Source organism: Crinia signifera, chromosome 11 (assembly GCF_055691185.1).
Source record: "Crinia signifera chromosome 11, ASM5569118v1, whole genome shotgun sequence".
Classification (NCBI taxonomy): Eukaryota; Metazoa; Chordata; class Amphibia; order Anura; family Myobatrachidae; genus Crinia; species Crinia signifera.
Window position 1 is genome coordinate 78560390 of NC_139227.1, and position 23518 is coordinate 78583907.

A 23518-nucleotide genomic window follows, 5' to 3' on the forward strand; every position below is an offset into this window, starting at 1 on the left:
ATGATTCAGAATAGGCCATTTGTAAACAGTGTCCATTGGGTCAAAGAGCTACAAATTAAAATCAAAAATTAAATTTCAAATTTGATTTCTTTGAAACCCCACAAATGCATGATTTTTTTTAAACATACATTCTCATGTAAGGCTTCATAGCTCAGGGGTTAGAGTGAGTTCAAATCTCACTGGGGCCTACCAGTTTTTTATTGTTACAGCTACTAAAAATTAATTTGCATGACCATATGTAAAGTAGTTTCATCAAGTCGAAAATAAAGAGATCTATTTCAATTTGTTCACATACTTTGATAGTCAATTTGGAGCATCACTTAAGACGTTCATTCTATTTTTCTGACTGTTTTCAATTGCATGTCTCATATCTTTATTGTTCAACCAATTCTATGCATGCCCCAAGCATAGCTATGCATCCAAACTCCTTGAGCTCATTGTTTACAACCTCTTCCTACCTATCTGTCCATTGCCTATCTGTCTCCTCTCAGGACTCTACCTCACCCCTCTTCCACTAATAGTATATTTCCCTCAAGGTTCTTTTCTTTGTCCTCTCCTTTTCTTTTTGTATGCATCCTCTTTAGTTGAGCTCATTAGCTTTTTTGACTGACAATATCATCTTTTTGCTGCTGATACTCAAATCTACCTTGTCTCCCCAGACTTTTACTCACTCGTATCTCCACCAGTCTATCAGCTATCTCTTATTGGATGTCCCAGCGCTTTGTGAAACTAAACACGTCTAAGACTGACCTGATTATCTTACCACCCTCCACACTGCGTCATCTTCCACAACTGCATTATATATTGATGGCACTACAGACTCTTCTAGTTCTCACTTTCTCCTCTCCCATTTACATCTATGACCTTATCTCCCTTTAAATTCCCACATTTTCTCATTACCACTCCTGCCAATTGCTTACTTTCTACCACTCATGCCTCCAAGACTCTTTACTGTTTTGTTTTTTGCAAATTTGTTTATGTGCTCTGTAAATGGACAATGCAGATCCCTTGTGGCACTAAATACAGAATAATAATATTTCTTGAACACTCTCAGTGGAAATATATCATAGAGTTTCATTTGAAAAAATTGTACATTGGCATGAATTGCCAAAAAATGTACAATTTGCAATTGATTATGTTCCTCCAGTACACAGACACCATATATGTCTAGAAATTAATGCACCTCCATGGCTCCATAGCTCAGGGGTTAGAGCACTGGTCTCGTAAACCAGGGGTCGTGAGTTCAAGTCTCACTGGGGCCTTCCAGTTCTTTATTGTTTCATTTACAAAAACTTAATTTGCATGACAGCATGTACAGTGATCTTAATTTGCATGACAGTATATACAGTGGTCTTCTCAAGTCTCAAGTGAGAAGATCTATTTCAAGTTCAATGTGTGCATTTAGCATGGAGATTGCAAATGATTCAGAATCAGTCATTTGTAAACAGTGTCCATTGGGTCAAGGAGCTACAAATTAAAATCCAAAATTAAATTTCAAATTTGATTTCTTTGAAACCCCACAAATGCATGATTTTTTTTTAAACATACATTCTCATGTAAGGCTTCATAGCTCAGGGGTTAGAGCACTGGTCTTGTAAACCAGGGGTCGTGAGTTCAAATCTCACTGGGGCCTACCAGTTCTTTATTGTTACATTTACAAAAACTTAATTTGCATGACAGTATGTACAGTGATCTTAATTTGCATGACAGTATATACAGTGGTCGTCTCAAGTGAGAAGATCTATTTCAAGTTCAATGTGTGCATTTAGCATGGAGATTGCAAATGATTCAGAATCGGTCAATTGTAAACAGTGTCCATTGGGTCAAGGAGCTACAAATTAAAATCCAAAATTAAATTTCAAATTTGATTTTTTTGAAACCCCACAAATGCATTATTTTTTTTAAAACAAACATTCTCATGTAAGGCTTTATAGCTCAGGGGTTAGAGCACTGGTCTCGTAAACCAGGGGTCGTGAGTTCAAATCTCACTGGGGCCTACCAGTTCTTTACTGTTTCATTTACAAAAACTTAATTTGCATGACAGCATGTACAGTGATCTTAATTTGCATGACAGTATATACAGTGGTCTTCTCAAGTCTCAAGTGAGAAGATCTATTTCAAGTTCAATGTGTGCTTTTAGCATGTAAATTGCAAATGATTCAGAATCGGTCAATTGTAAACAGTGTCCATTGGGTCAAAGAGCTACAAATTAAAATCAAAAATTACATTTCAAATTTGAATTCTTTGAAACCCCACAAATGCATGATTTTTTTTAAACATACATTCTCATGTAAGGCTTCATAGCTCAGGGGTTAGAGCACTGGTCTCGTAAACCAGGGGTCGTGAGTTCAAGTCTCACTGGGGCCTTCCAGTTCTTTATTGTTTCATTTACAAAAACTTAATTTGCATGACAGCATGTACAGTGATCTTAATTTGCATGACAGTATATACAGTGGTCTTCTCAAGTCTCAAGTGAGAAGATCTATTTCAAGTTCAATGTGTGCATTTAGCATGGAGATTGCAAATGATTCAGAATCAGTCATTTGTAAACAGTGTCCATTGGGTCAAGGAGCTACAAATTAAAATCCAAAATTAAATTTCAAATTTGATTTCTTTGAAACCTCACAAATGCATGATTTTTTTTTAAACATACATTCTCATGTAAGGCTTCATAGCTCAGGGGTTAGAGCACTGGTCTTGTAAACCAGGGTTCGTGAGTTCAAATCTCACTGGGGCCTACCAGTACTTTATTGTTACATCTACTAAAACTTAATTTGCATGACAGCATGTACAGTGATCTTAATTTGCATGACAGTATATACAGTGGTCGTCTCAAGTGAGAAGATCTATTTCAAGTTCAATGTGTGCATTTAGCATGGAGATTGCAAATGATTCAGAATCGGCCATTTGTAAACAGTGTCCATTGGGTCAAAGAGCTACAAATTCAAATCCAAAATTAAATTTCAAATTTGATTTTTTTGAAACCCCACAAATGCATTATTTTTTTTAAAACAAACGTTCTCATGTAAGGCTTTATAGCTCAGGGGTTAGAGCACTGGTCTCGTAAACCAGGGGTCGTGAGTTCAAATCTCACTGGGGCCTACCAGTTCTTTATTGTTACATCTACTAAAACTTAATTTGCATGACAGTATGTACAGTGATCTTAATTTGCATGACAGTATATACAGTGTTCTTCTCAAGTCTCAAGTGAGAAGATCTATTTCACGTTCAATGTGTGCATTTAGCATGGAGATTGCAAATGATTCAGAATCAGTCATTTGTAAACAGTGTCCATTGGGTCAAGGAGCTACAAATTAAAATCCAAAATTAAATTTCAAATTTGATTTCTTTGAAACCCCACAAATGCATGATTTTTTTTTAAACATACATGCTTATGTAAGGCTTCATAGCTCAGGGGTTAGAGCACTGGTCTTGTAAACCAGGGGTCGTGAGTTCAAATCTCACTGGGGCCTACCAGTTCTTTATTGTTACATTTACAAAAACTTAATTTGCATGACAGTATGTACAGTGATCTTAATTTGCATGACAGTATATACAGTGGTCGTCTCAAGTGAGAAGATCTATTTCAAGTTCAATGTGTGCATTTAGCATGGAGATTGCAAATGATTCAGAATCGGTCAATTGTAAACAGTGTCCATTGGGTCAAGGAGCTACAAATTAAAATCCAAAATTAAATTTCAAATTTGATTTTTTTGAAACCCCACAAATGCATTATTATTTTAAAACAAACATTCTCATCTAAGGCTTTATAGCTCAGGGGTTAGAGCACTGGTCTCGTAAACCAGGGGTCGTGAGTTCAAATCTCACTGGGGCCTACCAGTTCTTTATTGTTACATCTACTAAAACTTAATTTGCATGACAGTATGTACAGTGATCTTAATTTGCATGACAGTATATACAGTGTTCTTCTCAAGTCTCAAGTGAGAAGATCTATTTCAAGTTCAATGTGTGCATTTAGCATGGAGATTGCAAATGATTCAGAATCAGTCATTTGTAAACAGTGTCCATTGGGTCAAGGAGCTACAAATTAAAATCCAAAATTAAATTTCAAATTTGATTTCTTTGAAACCCCACAAATGCATGATTTTTTTTTAAACATACATTCTCATGTAAGGCTTCATAGCTCAGGGGTTAGAGCACTGGTCTTGTAAACCAGGGGTCGTGAGTTCAAATCTCACTGGGGCCTACCAGTTCTTTATTGTTTCATTTACAAAAACTTAATTTGCATGACAGCATGTACAGTGATCTTAATTTGCATGACAGTATATACAGTGGTCTTCTCAAGTCTCAAGTGAGAAGATCTATTTCAAGTTCAATGTGTGCATTTAGCATGGAGATTGCAAATGATTCAGAATCAGTCATTTGTAAACAGTGTCCATTGGGTCAAGGAGCTACAAATTAAAATCCAAAATTAAATTTCAAATTTGATTTCTTTGAAACCTCACAAATGCATGATTTTTTTTTAAACATACATTCTCATGTAAGGCTTCATAGCTCAGGGGTTAGAGCACTGGTCTTGTAAACCAGGGGTCGTGAGTTCAAATCTCACTGGGGCCTACCAGTACTTTATTGTTACATCTACTAAAACTTAATTTGCATGACAGCATGTACAGTGATCTTAATTTGCATGACAGTATATACAGTGGTCGTCTCAAGTGAGAAGATCTATTTCAAGTTCAATGTGTGCATTTAGCATGGAGATTGCAAATGATTCAGAATCGGCCATTTGTAAACAGTGTCCATTGGGTCAAAGAGCTACAAATTCAAATCCAAAATTAAATTTCAAATTTGATTTTTTTGAAACCCCACAAATGCATTATTTTTTTTAAAACAAACGTTCTCATGTAAGGCTTTATAGCTCAGGGGTTAGAGCACTGGTCTCGTAAACCAGGGGTCGTGAGTTCAAATCTCACTGGGGCCTACCAGTTCTTTATTGTTACATCTACTAAAACTTAATTTGCATGACAGTATGTACAGTGATCTTAATTTGCATGACAGTATATACAGTGTTCTTCTCAAGTCTCAAGTGAGAAGATCTATTTCACGTTCAATGTGTGCATTTAGCATGGAGATTGCAAATGATTCAGAATCAGTCATTTGTAAACAGTGTCCATTGGGTCAAGGAGCTACAAATTAAAATCCAAAATTAAATTTCAAATTTGATTTCTTTGAAACCCCACAAATGCATGATTTTTTTTTAAACATACATGCTTATGTAAGGCTTCATAGCTCAGGGGTTAGAGCACTGGTCTTGTAAACCAGGGGTCGTGAGTTCAAATCTCTGGGGCCTACCAGTTCTTTATTGTTACATCTACTAAAACTTAATTTGCATGACAGCATGTACAGTGATCTTAATTTGCATGACAGTATATACAGTGGTCGTCTCAAGTGAGAAGATCTATTTCAAGTTTAATGTGTGCATTTAGCATGGAGATTGCAAATGATTCAGAATCGGCCATTTGTAAACAGTGTCCATTGGGTCAAAGAGCTACAAATTAAAATCAAAAATTAAATTTCAAATATGATTTCTTTGAAACCCCACAAATGCATGATTTTTTTTTAAACATACATTCTCATGTAAGGCTTCATAGCTCAGGGGTTAGAGCACTGGTCTTGTAAACCAGGGGTCGTGAGTTCAAATCTCACTGGGGCCTACCAGTTCTTTATTGTTACATTTACAAAAACTTAATTTGCATGACAGTATGTACAGTGATCTTAATTTGCATGACAGTATATACAGTGGTCGTCTCAAGTGAGAAGATCTATTTCAAGTTCAATGTGTGCATTTAGCATGGAGATTGCAAATGATTCAGAATCGGTCAATTGTAAACAGTGTCCATTGGGTAAAGGAGCTACAAATTAAAATCCAAAATTAAATTTCAAATTTGATTTTTTTGAAACCCCACAAATGCATTATTTTTTTTAAAACAAACATTCTCATGTAAGGCATTATAGCTCAGGGGTTAGAGCACTGGTCTCGTAAACCAGGGGTCGTGAGTTCAAATCTCACTGGGGCCTACCAGTTCTTTATTGTTACATCTACTAAAACTTAATTTGCATGACAGTATGTACAGTGATCTTAATTTGCATGACAGTATATACAGTGTTCTTCTCAAGTCTCAAGTGAGAAGATCTATTTCAAGTTCAATGTGTGCATTTAGCATGGAGATTGCAAATGATTCAGAATCAGTCATTTGTAAACAGTGTCCATTGGGTCAAGGAGCTACAAATTAAAATCCAAAATTAAATTTCAAATTTGATTTTTTTGAAACCCCACAAATGCATTATTTTTTTTAAAACAAACATTCTCATGTAAGGCTTTATAGCTCAGGGGTTAGAGCACTGGTCTCGTAAACCAGGGGTCGTGAGTTCAAATCTCACTGGGGCCTACCAGTTCTTTATTGTTACATCTACTAAAACTTAATTTGCATGACAGTATGTACAGTGATCTTAATTTGCATGACAGTATATACAGTTTTCTTCTTAAGTCTCAAGTGAGAAGATCTATTTCACGTTCAATGTGTGCATTTAGCATGGAGATTGCAAATGATTCAGAATCAGTCATTTGTAAACAGTGTCCATTGGGTCAAGGAGCTACAAATTAAAATCCAAAATTAAATTTCAAATTTGATTTCTTTGAAACCCCACAAATGCATGATTTTTTTTTAAACATACATTCTCATGTAAGGCTTCATAGCTCAGGGGTTAGAGCACTGGTCTTGTAAACCAGGGGTCGTGAGTTCAAATCTCACTGGGGCCTACCAGTTCTTTATTGTTTCATTTACAAAAACTTAATTTGCATGACAGCATGTACAGTGATCTTAATTTGCATGACAGTATATACAGTGGTCTTCTCAAGTCTCAAGTGAGAAGATCTATTTCAAGTTCAATGTGTGCATTTAGCATGGAGATTGCAAATGATTCAGAATCAGTCATTTGTAAACAGTGTCCATTGGGTCAAGGAGTTACAAATTAAAATCCAAAATTAAATTTCAAATTTGATTTCTTTGAAACCCCACAAATGCATGATTTTTTTTTTAAACATACATTCTCATGTAAGGCTTCATATCTCAGGGGTTAGAGCACTGGTCTTGTAAACCAGGGGTCGTGAGTTCAAATCTCACTGGGGCCTACCGCTACTTTATTGTTACATCTACTTAAACTTAATTTGCATGACAGCATGTACAGTGATCTTAATTTGCATGACAGTATATACAGTGGTCGTCTCAAGTGAGAAGATCTATTTCAAGTTCAATGTGTGCATTTAGCATGGAGATTGCAAATGATTCAGAATCGGCCATTTGTAAACAGTGTCCATTGGGTCAAAGAGCTACAAATTCAAATCCAAAATTAAATTTCAAATTTGATTTTTTTTGAAACCCCACAAATGCATTATTTTTTTTAAAACAAACATTCTCATGTAAGGCTTTATAGCTCAGGGGTTAGAGCACTGGTCTCGTAAACCAGGGGTCGTGAGTTCAAATCTCACTGGGGCCTACCAGTTCTTTATTGTTACATCTACTAAAACTTAATTTGCATGACAGTATGTACAGTGATCTTAATTTGCATGACAGTATATACAGTGTTCTTCTCAAGTCTCAAGTGAGAAGATCTATTTCACGTTCAATGTGTGCATTTAGCATGGAGATTGCAAATGATTCAGAATCAGTCATTTGTAAACAGTGTCCATTGGGTCAAGGAGCTACAAATTAAAATCCAAAATTAAATTTCAAATTTGATTTCTTTGAAACCCCACAAATGCATGATTTTTTTTTAAACATACATGCTTATGTAAGGCTTCATAGCTCAGGGGTTAGAGCACTGGTCTTGTAAACCAGGGGTCGTGAGTTCAAATCTCTGGGGCCTACCAGTTCTTTATTGTTACATCTACTAAAACTTAATTTGCATGACAGCATGTACAGTGATCTTAATTTGCATGACAGTATATACAGTGGTCGTCTCAAGTGAGAAGATCTATTTCAAGTTCAATGTGTGCATTTAGCATGGAGATTGCAAATGATTCAGAATCGGCCATTTGTAAACAGTGTCCATTGGGTCAAAGAGCTACAAATTAAAATCAAAAATTAAATTTCAAATTTGATTTCTTTGAAACCCCACAAATGCATGATTTTTTTTTAAACATACATTCTCATGTAAGGCTTCATAGCTCAGGGATTAGAGTGAGTTCAAAACTCACTGGGGCCTACCAGTTCTTTATTGTTACAGCTACTAAAAATTAATTTGCATGACCATATGTAAAGTAGTTTCATCAAGTCGAAAGTAAAGAGATCTATTTCAATTTGTTCACATACTTTGATAGTCAATTTGGAGCATCACTTAAGACGTTCATTCTATTTTTCTGACTGTTTTCAATTGCATGTCTCATATCTTTATTGTTCAACCAATTCTATGCATGCCCCAAGCATAGCTATGCATCCAAACTCCTTGAGCTCATTGTTTACAACCTCTTCCTACCTATCTGTCTCCTCTCAGGACTCTACCTCACCCCTCTTCCACTAATAGTATGTTTCCCGCAAGGTTCTTTTCTTTGTCCTCTCCTTTTCTTTTTGTATGCATCCTCTTTAGTTGAGCTCATTAGCTTTTTTGACTGACAATATCATCTTTTTGCTGCTGATACTCAAATCTACCTTGTCTCCCCAGACTTTTACTCACTCGTATCTCCACCAGTCTATCAGCTATCTCTTCTTGGATGTCCCAGCGCTTTGTGAAACTAAACACGTCTAAGACTGAACTGATTATCTTACCACCCTCCACACTGCGTCATCTTCCACAACTGCATTATATATTGATGGCACTACAGACTCTTCTAGTTCTCACTTTCTCCTCTCCCATTTACATCTATGACCTTATCTCCCTTTAAATTCCCACATTTTCTCATTACCACTCCTGCCAATTGCTTACTTTCTACCACTCATGCCTCCAAGACTCTTTACTGTTTTGTTTTTTGCAAATTTGTTTATGTGCTCTGTAATTGGACAACGCAGATCCCTTGTGGCACTAAATACAGAATAATAATATTTCTTAAACACTCTCATTGGAAATATATTATAGAGTTTCATTTGAAAAAAGTGTACAATTTGCAATTGATTATGTTCCTCCAGTACACAGACACCATATATGTCTAGAAATTAATGCACTTCCATGGCTCCATAGCTCAGGGGTTAGAGCACTGGTCTCGTAAACCAGGGGTCGTGAGTTCAAGTCTCACTGGGGCCTTCCAGTTCTTTATTGTTTCATTTACAGAAACTTAATTTGCATGACAGCATGTACAGTGATCTTAATTTGCATGACAGTATATACAGTGGTCTTCTCAAGTCTCAAGTGAGAAGATCTATTTCAAGTTCAATGTGTGCATTTAGCATGGAGATTGCAAATGATTCAGAATCAGTCATTTGTAAACAGTGTCCATTGGGTCAAGGAGCTACAAATTAAAATCCAAAATTAAATTTCAAATTTGATTTCTTTGAAACCCCACAAATGCATGATTTTTTTTTAACCCCTTCACGACATTTGACGTATATATACGTCATGGCCGGGAAGTACTTCCCGACACATGACGTATATATACGTCATGACTTTAAACTGTCACTGCGTCTAGAGACGCAGTGACAGAGGGACGATGTCTGCTGTCCCTGACAGCAGACATGCCCCTGCATGCCCAGGGGGGGCTGCGATGCCGCCCCCCCGTCGGCGATCGCTGTGATTGGCTGTTCAGTGTGAACAGCCATTCACAGCGTTTTCCTGTGTTACCAGCGAATCAGACGCTCGGTAACACAGGTGTCAATCACCGCCGGGCGTCAGGGGGCATGAGGGGGTCATCGGTGACGATGACACCTCACCCCACCCTCACCCCACCTGCCCCCAAGGCTGTGATTGGTCCGTGGGACCCACGGACCAATCACAGCCAAGGCGCGACATTTAAACTAACGGTGACTGCGCTGCAGACGCCATTCCGGTCTGGAATAGCGTGCAGAACGGTCACCGTGCCTGTCTGCCGTGATACCGACCTGATCCTTGCCTAATACTTACCTGATCCTTGCAAATACCTTACCTGATCACTTGATCACTGCTTGTAGCGTGCTGGACGCTTCCTGGATCTGACTTCCTGAGACTTCCTGCTGCTGCTGCAGTGTGATAGAGAGATAGAGAGATAGAGAGAGAGATAGAGAGAGATAGAGAGATAGTGACAGAGAGAGCTATATTTTGTGTCTGCTACCCCCCCTTTTTGGGGGTGCAGGGGTTTTATTTTATATATATAACTGTCAGTGCTGCTGCAGTGTCATAGAGTGATAGATAGTGATAGATAGTGATAGATAGTGAGAGATAGTGAGAGATAGAGAGAGATAGTGACAGAGAGTGATAGAGAGTGTATATTTTGTGTCTGCTACCCCCCTTTTTGGGGGTGCAGGGGTTTAAATAACTGTCAGTGCTGCTGCTGCAGTGTCATACAGTGATAGATAGTGATAGATAGTGAGAGGTAGAGAGATAGAGAGATTTGTGTCTGCTACCCCCCCTTTTTGGGGGTGCAGGGGTTTTATTTTATATATATAACTGTCAGTGCTGCTGCAGTGTCATAGAGTGATAGATAGTGATAGATAGTGAGAGATAGAGAGAGATAGTGACAGAGAGTGATAGAGAGTGTATATTTTGTGTCTGCTACCCCCGCCTTTTGTGCTGATCACTATATCTGAGGTGATCAGCAACTTTTTGGGGGCGCAGAGGTTTTTTTTTTTATATATACACCTGTCAGTTGCTGCCAGTTGCACTGTCAGTTGCACCAAAGGTTGTGCACCTGCTGCCCCTCATTGGTAATCAGTGTCGCATCACTGATAACTTTTTTTTTTTTGTGGGTGCTGTGTGGTCTTTTTTTTATTTTTTTTTTACACACACTGTGATTTTGTGGGTGTCCTGTGGCCACTGTGCGCTGATCAGTGACGTACATCACTGATCAGCTTTTTCGGCACAGGGTTGATCTATTTTTTTTTTTTTTGATCAAATTCCTGTTGCCTTTGAGCGCTGTTCAGTGACGGACCTTACTGACCAACATCTGTGCTCAATTTTTGGCGCAGGACCTTTTTTTTTGTTTTTTTAACCCCTTCAATTTTTTTTTTTAACCCCTTCAATTTTTTTTTTTTTAACCCCTTCAATTTTTTTTTTTTTGTATAAAGTATTTTTTTTTTTCTGCACTACATACACACTACACACTACATACCCCCAGGGTTGAAATAAAGTTTGTACCCCCCCCTACACTATACACGTGTTGAAACATTTCACTACCAGTAACACAAAAATAAAAATGTCATCCCAAATGTCATCCCAAATGTCATCCCAAATGTCATCCCAGTCATCCAGAAGAATGTATTCAGTGGAGGAGGCATATGCCATGCTTGCCTCTGACTCTGACACAGCCAGTGATGCAAGCGGGGAATTTGAAGGATTCGTCTTAAGCTCCTCTTCCTCCTCCGGTGATGAGGGACCCCCTCAAAGACGCCCCCGTAGATCAGCTGAGACCCCCCCCCCAATAATTGATCTAGTATGGACCCCACCACCAGACAATTTTGAGCCCCAGGTTCCTGAGTTTTTGGCCATGCCAGGAATCCAATTTGATTCCACAGGTTTCAGAGAAATTGACTTTTTCAAATTATTTTTCTCTGATGATTTTATAAATTTAATGGTGGACCAAACTAATTTATATGCCCAGCAGTTTATTGCTCAAAACCCCACGTCATCATTTGCAAGGTGGACCCCTGTAGATGCAGTAGAGATGATGACGTTTTGGGGTCTGGTGCTTCATATGGGCATAGTAAAAAAGCCACAAATTAGGCAATATTGGAGTACAGATGTTCTGTACAGCACCCCATTTTACCGTATGGCCATGACTCAGACTCGTTTTGAGGCAATCCATAAATTTATACATTACACCGATAATGCACAGTGCCCACCCAGAGATGATCCCACCTTTGACAGGCTATTCAAAGTCAGGCCGGTCATTGATCATTTCAGTGCCAAATTTGCAGAGCTATACATCCCTGATAAATGTATTAGTATCGACGAGTCCCTTATACATTTTAAAGGAAGGGTTAAATTCCGCCAGTACCTTCCCAGTAAGAGGGCAAGGTATGGCATAAAAATGTATAAGCTGTGTGAAAGCACCACAGGGTACACCCACAAGTTTAGGGTATATGAAGGGAAGGATTCAAGAATTGAACCGCCAGAATGCCCCCCCTCCCTCGTAGGTGTTAGTGGAAAAATTGTCTGGAATTTAGTGCACCCCTTCCTGGATAAAGGTTATCACCTCTATGTGGATAACTTTTACACCAGCATCCCCCTGTTTAAGGCCCTTGGTTCAAGAGGTACAGCAGCTTGCGGTACTGTGCGCAAGAACCAAAGAGGCCTCCCAAAAACGCACATTGCCCAAGTAATGAGAAGGGGTGAAAGCAGGGGAATATGCAACGAAAATATGTTGTTGGTCAAATATAAGGACAAGAGGGATGTCCTTATACTGACAACAATTCATGGAGACAGTACCACCTCCATCCCTGTACGAGGTACCAGTACCCACACCTCAAAACCAAATTGTATCCTAGATTACAATAAGTACATGGGCGGAGTGGATCTTTCAGATCAGGTACTGAAGCCGTACAGTGCCCTGCGGAAAACAAATATCTGGTACAAGAAGCTGGCCGTGTATATCATCCAGATGGCACTGTATAACGCTTACGTGCTATTCCGTTCTACCGGCCAGAGGGGGACATTTATGCACTTTCAAGAGGAAGTCATAAAGGGCCTAGTATTTGGGAACCAGCAGGCAGAGGGCCCCAGTACTTCTAGTACTGGCCCCCGTATTGTACCAGGGCAGCATTTTCCCAACGAAATCCCCTCCACTGCAAGAAAGGGCAGGACACAAAAAAGGTGCAAAGTTTGCTATAAAAAGGTAATAAGAAAGGAAACTATTTTCCACTGTGAAACTTGCCCCGACAAACCCGGCCTATGTATAAAGGAGTGTTTCAAAATATACCACACATCTATGGATTATTAGGTTCATCATTTCACCGTGCTTCGGGGGTCTTGCTAATGCCACATAGCACCCACCATTCATTCCACCAGAATCTGAGCTGCAAAATCCAAAAATCACTCCTTCCCTTCTGAGTCCTGCCATGCACCCAACTGGTATTTTTTGGTCACATGTGAGGCATTGCCGTACTCGGGAGAAATTGGGGCACAGACTTTGGGGTGCTTTGTCTCCTTCATTCCTTGTGAAAATGAAAAATTTTGAGCCAGAACTGCATTTTTGTGTAAAAAAAATGTAATTTTTCATTTTCACAGCCCAGTTGTACCACAATTGGTGAAACCCCTGGGGGTTTGAAATGTACACTATACCCCTAGATGAATTCCCTGAGGGGTGTACTTTGCAAAATGGGGTGATTTGTGGGGGGGTTCCACTGTATTGGTAATGCAACATAGCACCCACCATTCATTCCACCAAAATCTGTGCTCCAAAATCCAAAAATCACTCCTTCCCTTCTGAGTCCTGCCATGCGCCCAACTGGTATTTTTTGGTCACATGTGAGGCATTGCCGTACTCGGGAGAAATTGGGGCACAGACTTTGGGGTGCTTTGTCTCCTTCATTCCTTGTGAAAATGAAAAATTTTGAGCCAGAACTGCATTTTTGTGTAAAAAAAATGTAATTTTTCATTTTCACAGCCCAGTTGTACCACAATTGGTGAAACCCCTGGGGGTTTGAAATGTACACTATACCCCTAGATGAATTCCCTGAGGGGTGTACTTTGCAAAATGGGGTGACTTGTGGGGGGTTCCACTGTATTGGTAATGCAACATAGCACCCACCATTCATTCCACCAAAATCTGTGCTCCAAAATCCAAAAATCACTCCTTCCCTTCTGAGTCCTGCCATGCGCCCAACTGGTATTTTTTGGTCACATGTGAGGCATTGCCGTACTCGGGAGAAATTGGGGCACAGACTTTGGGGTGCTTTGTCTCCTTCATTCCTTGTGAAAATGAAAAATTTTGAGCCAGAACTGCATTTTTGTGTAAAAAAAATGTAATTTTTCATTTTCACAGCCCAGTTGTACCACAATTGGTAAAACCCCTGGGGGTTTGAAATGTACACTATACCCCTAGATGAATTCCCTGAGGGGTGTACTTTGCAAAATGGGGTGACTTGTGGGGGGGTTCCACTGTATTGGTGCAACATAGCACCCACCATTCATTCCACCAAAATCTGTGCTGCAAAATCCAAAAAACACTCCTTCCCTTCTGAGTCCTGCCATGCACCCAACTGGTATTTTTTGGTCACATGTGAGGCATTGCCGTACTCGGGAGAAATTGGGGCACAGACTTTGGGGTGCTTTGTCTCCTTCATTCCTTGTGAAAATGAAAAATTTTGAGCCAGAACTGCATTTTTGTGTAAAAAAATGTAATTTTTCATTTTCACAGCCCAGTTGTACCACAATTGGTGAAACCCCTGGGGGTTTGAAATGTACACTATACCCCTAGATGAATTCCCTGAGGGGTGTACTTTGCAAAATGGGGTGACTTGTGGGGGGGTTCCACTGTATTGGTGCTTTGGGAGTCTTGCTAATACAACATAGCACCCACCATTCATTCCACCAAAATCTGTGCTGCAAAATCCAAAAATCACTCCTTCCCTTCTGAGTCCTGCCATGCGCCCAACTGGTATTTTTTGGTCACATGTGAGGCATTGCCGTACTCGGGAGAAATTGGGGCACAGACTTTGGGGTGCTTTGTCTCCTTCATTCCTTGTGAAAATGAAAAATTTTGAGCCAGAACTGCATTTTTGTGTAAAAAAATGTAATTTTTCATTTTCACAGCCCAGTTGTACCACAATTGGTGAAACCCCTGGGGGTTTGAAATGTACACTATACCCCCAGATGAATTCCCTGAGGGGTGTACTTTGCAAAATGGGGTGACTTGTGGGGGGTTCCACTGTATTGGTGCTTTGGGAGTCTTGCTAATGCAACATAGCACCCACCATTCATTCCACCAAAATCTGTGCTGCAAAATCCAAAAATCACTCCTTCCCTTCTGAGTCCTGCCATGCGCCCAACTGGTATTTTTTGGTCACATGTGAGGCATTGCCGTACTCGGGAGAAATTGGGGCACAGACTTTGGGGTGCTTTGTCTCCTTCATTCCTTGTGAAAATGAAAAATTTTGAGCCAGAACTGCATTTTTGTGTAAAAAAATGTAAGTTTTCATTTTCACAGCCCAGTTGTACCACAATTGGTGAAACCCCTGGGGGTTTGAAATGTACACTATACCCCTAGATGAATTCCCTGAGGGGTGTACTTTGCAAAATGGGGTGACTTGTGGGGGGGTTCCACTGTATTGGTGCTTTGGGAGTCTTGCTAATGCAACATAGGACCCACCATTCATTCCACCAAAATCTGTGCTGCAAAATCCAAAAATCACTCCTTCCCTTCTGAGTCCTGCCATGCGCCCAACTGGTATTTTTTGGTCACATGTGAGGCATTGCCGTACTCGGGAGAAATTGGGGCACAGACTTTGGGGTGCTTTGTCTCCTTCATTCCTTGTGAAAATGAAAAATTTTGAGCCAGAACTGCATTTTTGTGTAAAAAAATGTAATTTTTCATTTTCACAGCCCAGTTGTACCACAATTGGTGAAACCCCTGGGGGTTTAAAATGTACACTATACCCCCAGATGAATTCCCTGAGGGGTGTACTTTGCTAAATGGGGTGACTTGTGGGGGGGTTCCACTGTATTGGTGCTTTGGGAGTCTTGCTAATGCAACATAGCACCCACCATTCATTCCACCAGAATCTGAGCTGCAAAATCCAAAAATCACTCCTTCCCTTCTGAGTCCTGCCATGCGCCCAACTGGTATTTTTTGGTCACATGTGAGGCATTGCCGTACTCGGGAGAAATTGGGGCACAGACTTTGTGGTGCTTTGTCTCCTTCATTCCTTGTGAAAATGAAAAATTTTGAGCCAGAACTGCATTTTTGTGTAAAAAAATGTAATTTTTCATTTTCACTGCCCAGTTGTATCAAAATTGGTGAAACCCCTGGGGGTTTGAAATGTACACTATACCCCTAGATGAATTCCCTGAGGGGTGTACTTTGCTAAATGGGGTGACTTGTGGGGGGGTTCCACTGTATTGGTGCAACATAGCACCCACCATTCATTCCACCAAAATCTGTGCTGCAAAATCCAAAAAACACTCCTTCCCTTCTGAGTCCTGCCATGCACCCAACTGGTATTTTTTGGTCACATGTGAGGCATTGCCGTACTCGGGAGAAATTGGGGCACAGATTTTGGGGTGCTTTTTCTCCTTCATACCTTGTGAAAATGAAAAATTTTGAGCCAGAACTGCATGTTTGTGTAAAAAAATGTAATTTTCCATCTTCACATCCCAGTTGTACCAAAATTGGTGAAACCCCTGGGTGTTTGAAATGTACACTATACCCCTAGATGAATTCCCAGAGGGGTGTAGATTGCAAAATGGGGTGACTTGTGGGGGAGGTTCCTAACTTTTAGCACTTATGGTGCCTAGAAACCTACATGGTGCCTAAAAAAAAATCTCATAAAAAGGAGGCTCCAAAATCAAGTAGGTGCTCCTTCTATTATGAAGCCTGTGGTTTGGTCAACGTGCACACTAGGGCCACATATAGGATATTTTTGAAAACAAAAGAATTGGGGGAATCAATTTTTAGTCACATTTCTCTAGTAAAATCTACTGTATTCGTTAGAAAAATGTATTAAAATTGAAACTCTGCAAAAAAAAAGAAATTTTGAAATTTCACCTACACTTTGTTTTAATTCCTGTGAAACACCTAAAGGGTTAACAAACTTCCAAAATGCTGTTTTGAATACTGTGAGGGGTGCAGTTTTTGAAATGGCATCATTTATGGGGGTGTCTCACATACAAGTCCCTCAAAGTCACATCAGAACTGAACTGATCCCTAAAAAAATCAGTGTTTGAAATTTTCTTGAAAATTTGAGAATTTGCTATTCATATTGTAAGCCTCCTAGTGTCCAAAAAAATTAAAAGGAAGTTGAAATAATGATGGAAACATAAAGTAGACATATGGTCTATGTTAGTTATTAATTATTTTGAGTGGTATGATTATTTGTCTCACAAGCAGAAAATTTAACATTTTGCAAATTGCTAAATTTTCCATTTTTTCACGATATTTTGGTATTTTTCACAAAAAAACACAGACTGTATCGACCCAAATTTACCACTAACTTGAAGTACAATGTGTCACGAGAAAACAATCTCAAAATCACTGGGATAAGTAAAAGCAAAAAAAAGTTATCCCCACTTAAGTGAGACATGTCAGATTTGAAAAAAAGGGCTCTGTCATGAAGGCACAAACTGGCTCTGTCATGAAGGGGTTAAACATACATTCTCATGTAAGGCTTCAAAGCTCATGGGTTAGAGCACTGGTCTTGTAAACCAGGGGTCGTGAGTTCAAATCTCACTGGGGCCTACCAGTTCTTTATTGTTACATCTACTAAAACTTAATTTGCATGACAGTATGTACAGTGATCTTAATTTGCATGACAGTATATACAGTGTTCTTCTCAAGTCTCAAGTGAGAAGATCTATTTCAAGTTCAATGTGTGCATTTAGCATGGAGATTGCAAATGATTCAGAATCAGTCATTTGTAAACAGTGTCCATTGGGTCAAGGAGCTACAAATTAAAATCCAAAATTAAATTTCAAATTTGATTTCTTTGAAACCCCACAAATGCATGATTTTTTTTTAAACATACATTCTCATGTAAGGCTTCATAGCTCAGGGGTTAGAGCACTGGTCTTGTAAACCAGGGGTCGTGAGTTCAAATCTCACTGGGGCCTACCACTACTTTATTGTTACATCTACTAAAACTTAATTTGCATGACAGCATGTACAGTGATCTTAATTTGCATGACAGTATATACAGTGGTCGTCTCAAGTGAGAAGATCTATTTCAAGTTCAATGTGTGCATTTAGCATGGAGATTGCAAATGATTCAGAATCGGCCATTTGTAAACAGTGTCCATTGGGTCAAGGAGCTACAAATTAAAATCCAAAATTAAATTTCAAATTTGATTTCTTTGAAACCCCACAAATGCATGATTTTTTTTTAAACATACATTCTCATGTAAGGCTTCATAGCTCAGGGGTTAGAGTGAGTTCAAAACTCACTGGGGCCTACCAGTTCTTTATTGTTACAGCTACTAAAAATTAATTTGCATGACCATATGTAAAGTAGTTTCATCAAGTCGAAAGTAAAGAGATCTATTTCAATTTGTTCACATACTTTGATAGTCAATTTGGAGCATCACTTAAGACGTTCATTCTATTTTTCTGACTGTTTTCAATTGCATGTCTCATATCTTTATTGTTCAACCAATTCTATGCATGCCCCAAGCATAGCTATGCATCCAAACTCCTTGAGCTCATTGTTTACAACCTCTTCCTACCTATCTGTCCATTGCCTATCTGTCTCCTCTCAGGACTCTACCTCACCCCTCTTCCACTAATAGTATGTTTCCCGCAAGGTTCTTTTCTTTGTCCTCTCCTTTTCTTTTTGTATGCATCCTCTTTAGTTGAGCTCATTAGCTTTTTTGACTGACAATATCATCTTTTTGCTGCTGATACTCAAATCTACCTTGTCTCCCCAGACTTTTACTCACTCATATCTCCACCAGTCTATCAGCTATCTCTTCTTGGATGTCCCAGCGCTTTGTGAAACTAAACACGTCTAAGACTGAACTGATTATCTTACCACCCTCCACACTGCGTCATCTTCCACAACTGCATTATATATTGATGGCACTACAGACTCTTCTAGTTCTCACTTTCTCCTCTCCCATTTACATCTATGACCTTATCTCCCTTTAAATTCCCACATTTTCTCATTACCACTCCTGCCAATTGCTTACTTTCTACCACTCATGCCTCCAAGACTCTTTACTGTTTTGTTTTTTGCAAATTTGTTTATGTGCTCTGTAATTGGACAACGCAGATCCCTTGTGGCACTAAATACAGAATAATATTTCTTAAACACTCTCATTGGAAATATATTATAGAGTTTCATTTGAAAAAAGTGTACATTGGCATGAATTGCCAAAAAATGTACAATTTGCAATTGATTATGTTCCTCCAGTACACAGACACCATATATGTCTAGAAATTAATGTACCTCAATGGCTCCATAGCTCAGGGGTTAGAGCACTGGTCTCGTAAACCAGGGGTCGTGAGATCAAGTCTCACTGGGGCCTTCCAGTTCTTTATTGTTTCATTTACAGAAACTTAATTTGCATGACAGCATGTACAGTGATCTTAATTTGCATGACAGTATATACAGTGGTCTTCTCAAGTCTCAAGTGAGAAGATCTATTTCAAGTTCAATGTGTGCATTTAGCATGGAGATTGCAAATGATTCAGAATCAGTCATTTGTAAACAGTGTCCATTGGGTCAAGGAGCTACAAATTAAAATCCAAAATTAAATTTCAAATTTGATTTCTTTGAAACCCCACAAATGCATGATTTTTTTTTAAACATACATTCTCATGTAAGGCTTCATAGCTCAGGGGTTAGAGCACTGGTCTTGTAAACCAGGGGTCGTGAGTTCAAATCTCACTGGGGCCTACCAGTTCTTTATTGTTACATCTACTAAAACTTAATTTGCATGACAGTATGTAAAGTGATCTTAATTTGCATGACAGTATATACAGTGTTCTTCTCAAGTCTCAAGTGAGAAGATCTATTTCAAGTTCAATGTGTGCATTTAGCATGGAGATTGCAAATGATTCAGAATCAGTCATTTGTAAACAGTGTCCATTGGGTCAAGGAGCTACAAATTAAAATCCAAAATCAAATTTCAAATTTGATTTCTTTGAAACCCCACAAATGCATGATTTTTTTTTAAACATACATTCTCATGTAAGGCTTCATAGCTCAGGGGTTAGAGCACTGGTCTTGTAAACCAGGGGTCGTGAGTTCAAATCTCACTGGGGCCTACCAGTTCTTTATTGTTACATTTACAAAAACTTAATTTGCATGACAGTATGTACAGTGATCTTAATTTGCATGACAGTATATACAGTGGTCGTCTCAAGTGAGAAGATCTATTTCAAGTTCAATGTGTGCATTTAGCATGGAGATTGCAAATGATTCAGAATCGGTCAATTGTAAACAGTGTCCATTGGGTCAAGGAGCTACAAATTAAAATCCAAAATTAAATTTCAAATTTGATTTTTTTGAAACCCCACAAATGCATTATTTTTTTTAAAACAAACATTCTCATGTAAGGCTTTATATCTCAGGGGTTAGAGCACTGGTCTCGTAAACCGGGGGTCGTGAGTTCAAATCTCATTGGGGCCTACCAGTTCTTTATTGTTACATTTACAAAAACTTAATTTGCATGACAGTATGTACAGTGATCTTAATTTGCAGGACAGTATATACAGTGGTCGTCTCAAGTGAGAAGATCTATTTCAAGTTCAATGTGTGCATTTAGCATGGAGATTGCAAATGATTCAGAATCGGTCAATTGTAAACAGTGTCCATTGGGTCACGGAGCTACAAATTTAAATCCAAAATTAAATTTCAAATTTGATTTTTTTGAAACCCCACAAATGCATTATTTTTTTTAAAACAAACATTCTCATGTAAGGCTTTATATCTCAGGGGTTAGAGCACTGGTCTCATAAACCAGGGGTCGTGAGTTCAAATCTCACTGGGGCCTACCAGTTCTTTATTGTTACATCTACTAAAACTTAATTTGCATGACAGTATGTACAGTGATCTTAATTTGCATGACAGTATATACAGTGTTCTTCTCAAGTCTCAAGTGAGAAGATCTATTTCAAGTTCAATGTGTGCATTTAGCATGGAGATTGCAAATGATTCAGAATCAGTCATTTGTAAACAGTGTCCATTGGGTCAAGGAGCTACAAATTAAAATCCAAAATTAAATTTCAAATTTGATTTCTTTGAAACCCCACAAATGCATGATTTTTTTTTAAACATACATTTTCATGTAAGGCTTCATAGCTCAGGGGTTAGAGCACTGGTCTTGTAAACCAGGGGTCGTGAGTTCAAATCTCACTGGGGCCTACCAGTTCTTTATTGTTTAATTTACAAAAACTTAATTTGCATGACAGCATGTACAGTGATCTTAATTTGCATGACAGTATATACAGTGGTCGTCTCAAGTGAGAAGATATATTTCAAGTTCAATGTGTGCATTTAGCATGGAGATTGCAAATGATTCAGAATCGGCCATTTGTAAACAGTGTCCATTGGGTCAAAGAGCTACAAATTAAAATAAAAAATTAAATTTCAAATTTGATTTCTTTGAAACCCCACAAATGCATGATTTTTTTTTAAACATACATTCTCATGTAAGGCTTCATAGCTCAGGGGTTAGAGTGAGTTCAAAACTCACTGGGGCCTACCAGTTCTTTATTGTTACAACTACTAAAAATTAATTTGCATGACCATATGTAAAGTAGTTTCATCAAGTCGAAAGTAAAGAGATCTATTTCAATTTGTTCACATACTTTGATAGTCAATTTGGAGCATCACTTAAGACGTTCATTCTATTTTTCTGACTGTTTTCAATTGCATGTCTCATATCTTTATTGTTCAACCAATTCTATGCATGCCCCAAGCATAGCTATGCATCCAAACTCCTTGAGCTCATTGTTTACAACCTCTTCCTACCTATCTGTCTCCTCTCAGGACTCTACCTCACCCCTCTTCCACTAATAGTATGTTTCCCGCAAGGTTCTTTTCTTTGTCCTCTCCTTTTCTTTTTGTATGCATCCTCTTTAGTTGAGCTCATTAGCTTTTTTGACTGACAATATCATCTTTTTGCTGCTGATACTCAAATCTACCTTGTCTCCCCAGACTTTTACTCACTCGTATCTCCACCAGTCTATCAGCTATCTCTTCTTGGATGTCCCAGCGCTTTGTGAAACTAAACACGTCTAAGACTGAACTGATTATCTTACCACCCTCCACACTGCGTCATCTTCCACAACTGCATTATATATTGATGGCACTACAGACTCTTCTAGTTCTCACTTTCTCCTCTCCCATTTACATCTATGACCTTATCTCCCTTTAAATTCCCACATTTTCTCATTACCACTCCTGCCAATTGCTTACTTTCTACCACTCATGCCTCCAAGACTCTTTACTGTTTTGTTTTTTGCAAATTTGTTTATGTGCTCTGTAATTGGACAACGCAGATCCCTTGTGGCACTAAATACAGAATAATAATATTTCTTAAACACTCTCATTGGAAATATATTATAGAGTTTCATTTGAAAAAAGTGTACATTGGCATGAATTGCCAAAAAATGTACAATTTGCAATTGATTATGTTCCTCCAGTACACAGACACCATATATGTCTAGAAATTAATGCACCTCCATGGCTCCATAGCTCAGGGGTTAGAGCACTGGTCTCGTAAACCAGGGGTCGTGAGATCAAGTCTCACTGGGGCCTTCCAGTTCTTTATTGTTTCATTTACAGAAACTTAATTTGCATGACAGCATGTACAGTGATCTTAATTTGCATGACAGTATATACAGTGGTCTTCTCAAGTCTCAAGTGAGAAGATCTATTTCAAGTTCAATGTGTGCATTTAGCATGGAGATTGCAAATGATTCAGAATCAGTCATTTGTAAACAGTGTCCATTGGGTCAAGGAGCTACAAATTAAAATCCAAAATTAAATTTCAAATTTGATTTCTTTGAAACCCCACAAATGCATGATTTTTTTTTAAACATACATTCTCATGTAAGGCTTCATAGCTCAGGGGTTAGAGCACTGGTCTTGTAAACCAGGGGTCGTGAGTTCAAATCTCACTGGGGCCTACCAGTTCTTTATTGTTACATCTACTAAAACTTAATTTGCATGACAGTATGTACAGTGATCTTAATTTGCATGACAGTATATACAGTGTTCTTCTCAAGTCTCAAGTGAGAAGATCTATTTCAAGTTCAATGTGTGCATTTAGCATGGAGATTGCAAATGATTCAGAATCAGTCATTTGTAAACAGTGTTCATTGGGTCAAGGAGCTACAAATTAAAATCCAAAATTAAATTTCAAATTTGATTTCTTTGAAACCCCACAAATGCATGATTTTTTTTTAAACATACATTCTCATGTAAGGCTTCATAGCTCAGGGGTTAGAGCACTGGTCTTGTAAACCAGGGTTCGTGAGTTCAAATCTCACTGGGGCCTACCAGTTCTTTATTGTTACATTTACAAAAACTTAATTTGCATGACAGTATGTACAGTGATCTTAATTTGCATGACAGTATATACAGTGGTCGTCTCAAGTGAGAAGATCTATTTCAAGTTCAATGTGTGCATTTAGCATGGAGATTGCAAATGATTCAGAATCGGTCAATTGTAAACAGTGTCCATTGGGTCAAGGAGCTACAAATTAAAATCCAAAATT

At 38.6% G+C, this 23518-nt stretch overlaps 29 non-coding genes across 29 annotated transcripts; all 29 read left to right on the plus strand.

The window, feature by feature from the left end:
- Positions 1-1189: 1189 nt before the first annotated feature.
- Positions 1190-1262, plus strand: TRNAT-CGU (transfer RNA threonine (anticodon CGU)). The gene has a single exon. It is a non-coding gene; the product is annotated as a tRNA-Thr (tRNA).
- Positions 1263-1560: 298 nt separating this feature from the next.
- Positions 1561-1633, plus strand: TRNAT-UGU (transfer RNA threonine (anticodon UGU)). Its single transcript has one exon. It is a non-coding gene; the product is annotated as a tRNA-Thr (tRNA).
- Positions 1634-1924: 291 nt separating this feature from the next.
- TRNAT-CGU (transfer RNA threonine (anticodon CGU)) lies at positions 1925-1997 on the plus strand. The gene has a single exon. It is a non-coding gene; the product is annotated as a tRNA-Thr (tRNA).
- Positions 1998-2294: 297 nt separating this feature from the next.
- On the plus strand, positions 2295-2367 carry TRNAT-CGU (transfer RNA threonine (anticodon CGU)). Its single transcript has one exon. It is a non-coding gene; the product is annotated as a tRNA-Thr (tRNA).
- Positions 2368-2665: 298 nt separating this feature from the next.
- On the plus strand, positions 2666-2738 carry TRNAT-UGU (transfer RNA threonine (anticodon UGU)). The gene has a single exon. It is a non-coding gene; the product is annotated as a tRNA-Thr (tRNA).
- A 291-nt stretch (positions 2739-3029) lies between these two features.
- Positions 3030-3102, plus strand: TRNAT-CGU (transfer RNA threonine (anticodon CGU)). Its single transcript has one exon. It is a non-coding gene; the product is annotated as a tRNA-Thr (tRNA).
- Positions 3103-3400: 298 nt separating this feature from the next.
- TRNAT-UGU (transfer RNA threonine (anticodon UGU)) lies at positions 3401-3473 on the plus strand. Its single transcript has one exon. It is a non-coding gene; the product is annotated as a tRNA-Thr (tRNA).
- Positions 3474-3763: 290 nt separating this feature from the next.
- Positions 3764-3836, plus strand: TRNAT-CGU (transfer RNA threonine (anticodon CGU)). Its single transcript has one exon. It is a non-coding gene; the product is annotated as a tRNA-Thr (tRNA).
- A 298-nt stretch (positions 3837-4134) lies between these two features.
- On the plus strand, positions 4135-4207 carry TRNAT-UGU (transfer RNA threonine (anticodon UGU)). The gene has a single exon. It is a non-coding gene; the product is annotated as a tRNA-Thr (tRNA).
- A 298-nt stretch (positions 4208-4505) lies between these two features.
- TRNAT-UGU (transfer RNA threonine (anticodon UGU)) lies at positions 4506-4578 on the plus strand. Its single transcript has one exon. It is a non-coding gene; the product is annotated as a tRNA-Thr (tRNA).
- A 291-nt stretch (positions 4579-4869) lies between these two features.
- TRNAT-CGU (transfer RNA threonine (anticodon CGU)) lies at positions 4870-4942 on the plus strand. The gene has a single exon. It is a non-coding gene; the product is annotated as a tRNA-Thr (tRNA).
- Positions 4943-5602: 660 nt separating this feature from the next.
- TRNAT-UGU (transfer RNA threonine (anticodon UGU)) lies at positions 5603-5675 on the plus strand. The gene has a single exon. It is a non-coding gene; the product is annotated as a tRNA-Thr (tRNA).
- A 291-nt stretch (positions 5676-5966) lies between these two features.
- Positions 5967-6039, plus strand: TRNAT-CGU (transfer RNA threonine (anticodon CGU)). Its single transcript has one exon. It is a non-coding gene; the product is annotated as a tRNA-Thr (tRNA).
- Positions 6040-6337: 298 nt separating this feature from the next.
- Positions 6338-6410, plus strand: TRNAT-CGU (transfer RNA threonine (anticodon CGU)). Its single transcript has one exon. It is a non-coding gene; the product is annotated as a tRNA-Thr (tRNA).
- Positions 6411-6708: 298 nt separating this feature from the next.
- Positions 6709-6781, plus strand: TRNAT-UGU (transfer RNA threonine (anticodon UGU)). Its single transcript has one exon. It is a non-coding gene; the product is annotated as a tRNA-Thr (tRNA).
- A 299-nt stretch (positions 6782-7080) lies between these two features.
- TRNAT-UGU (transfer RNA threonine (anticodon UGU)) lies at positions 7081-7153 on the plus strand. The gene has a single exon. It is a non-coding gene; the product is annotated as a tRNA-Thr (tRNA).
- A 292-nt stretch (positions 7154-7445) lies between these two features.
- On the plus strand, positions 7446-7518 carry TRNAT-CGU (transfer RNA threonine (anticodon CGU)). Its single transcript has one exon. It is a non-coding gene; the product is annotated as a tRNA-Thr (tRNA).
- Positions 7519-9185: 1667 nt separating this feature from the next.
- On the plus strand, positions 9186-9258 carry TRNAT-CGU (transfer RNA threonine (anticodon CGU)). Its single transcript has one exon. It is a non-coding gene; the product is annotated as a tRNA-Thr (tRNA).
- An 8205-nt stretch (positions 9259-17463) lies between these two features.
- Positions 17464-17536, plus strand: TRNAT-UGU (transfer RNA threonine (anticodon UGU)). The gene has a single exon. It is a non-coding gene; the product is annotated as a tRNA-Thr (tRNA).
- Positions 17537-17834: 298 nt separating this feature from the next.
- On the plus strand, positions 17835-17907 carry TRNAT-UGU (transfer RNA threonine (anticodon UGU)). Its single transcript has one exon. It is a non-coding gene; the product is annotated as a tRNA-Thr (tRNA).
- Positions 17908-19244: 1337 nt separating this feature from the next.
- On the plus strand, positions 19245-19317 carry TRNAT-CGU (transfer RNA threonine (anticodon CGU)). The gene has a single exon. It is a non-coding gene; the product is annotated as a tRNA-Thr (tRNA).
- A 298-nt stretch (positions 19318-19615) lies between these two features.
- On the plus strand, positions 19616-19688 carry TRNAT-UGU (transfer RNA threonine (anticodon UGU)). The gene has a single exon. It is a non-coding gene; the product is annotated as a tRNA-Thr (tRNA).
- A 298-nt stretch (positions 19689-19986) lies between these two features.
- On the plus strand, positions 19987-20059 carry TRNAT-UGU (transfer RNA threonine (anticodon UGU)). The gene has a single exon. It is a non-coding gene; the product is annotated as a tRNA-Thr (tRNA).
- A 291-nt stretch (positions 20060-20350) lies between these two features.
- TRNAT-CGU (transfer RNA threonine (anticodon CGU)) lies at positions 20351-20423 on the plus strand. The gene has a single exon. It is a non-coding gene; the product is annotated as a tRNA-Thr (tRNA).
- Positions 20424-20714: 291 nt separating this feature from the next.
- Positions 20715-20787, plus strand: TRNAM-CAU (transfer RNA methionine (anticodon CAU)). The gene has a single exon. It is a non-coding gene; the product is annotated as a tRNA-Met (tRNA).
- Positions 20788-21085: 298 nt separating this feature from the next.
- TRNAT-UGU (transfer RNA threonine (anticodon UGU)) lies at positions 21086-21158 on the plus strand. Its single transcript has one exon. It is a non-coding gene; the product is annotated as a tRNA-Thr (tRNA).
- Positions 21159-22483: 1325 nt separating this feature from the next.
- Positions 22484-22556, plus strand: TRNAT-CGU (transfer RNA threonine (anticodon CGU)). Its single transcript has one exon. It is a non-coding gene; the product is annotated as a tRNA-Thr (tRNA).
- Positions 22557-22854: 298 nt separating this feature from the next.
- Positions 22855-22927, plus strand: TRNAT-UGU (transfer RNA threonine (anticodon UGU)). Its single transcript has one exon. It is a non-coding gene; the product is annotated as a tRNA-Thr (tRNA).
- Positions 22928-23225: 298 nt separating this feature from the next.
- TRNAT-UGU (transfer RNA threonine (anticodon UGU)) lies at positions 23226-23298 on the plus strand. The gene has a single exon. It is a non-coding gene; the product is annotated as a tRNA-Thr (tRNA).
- Positions 23299-23518: the final 220 nt, after the last annotated feature.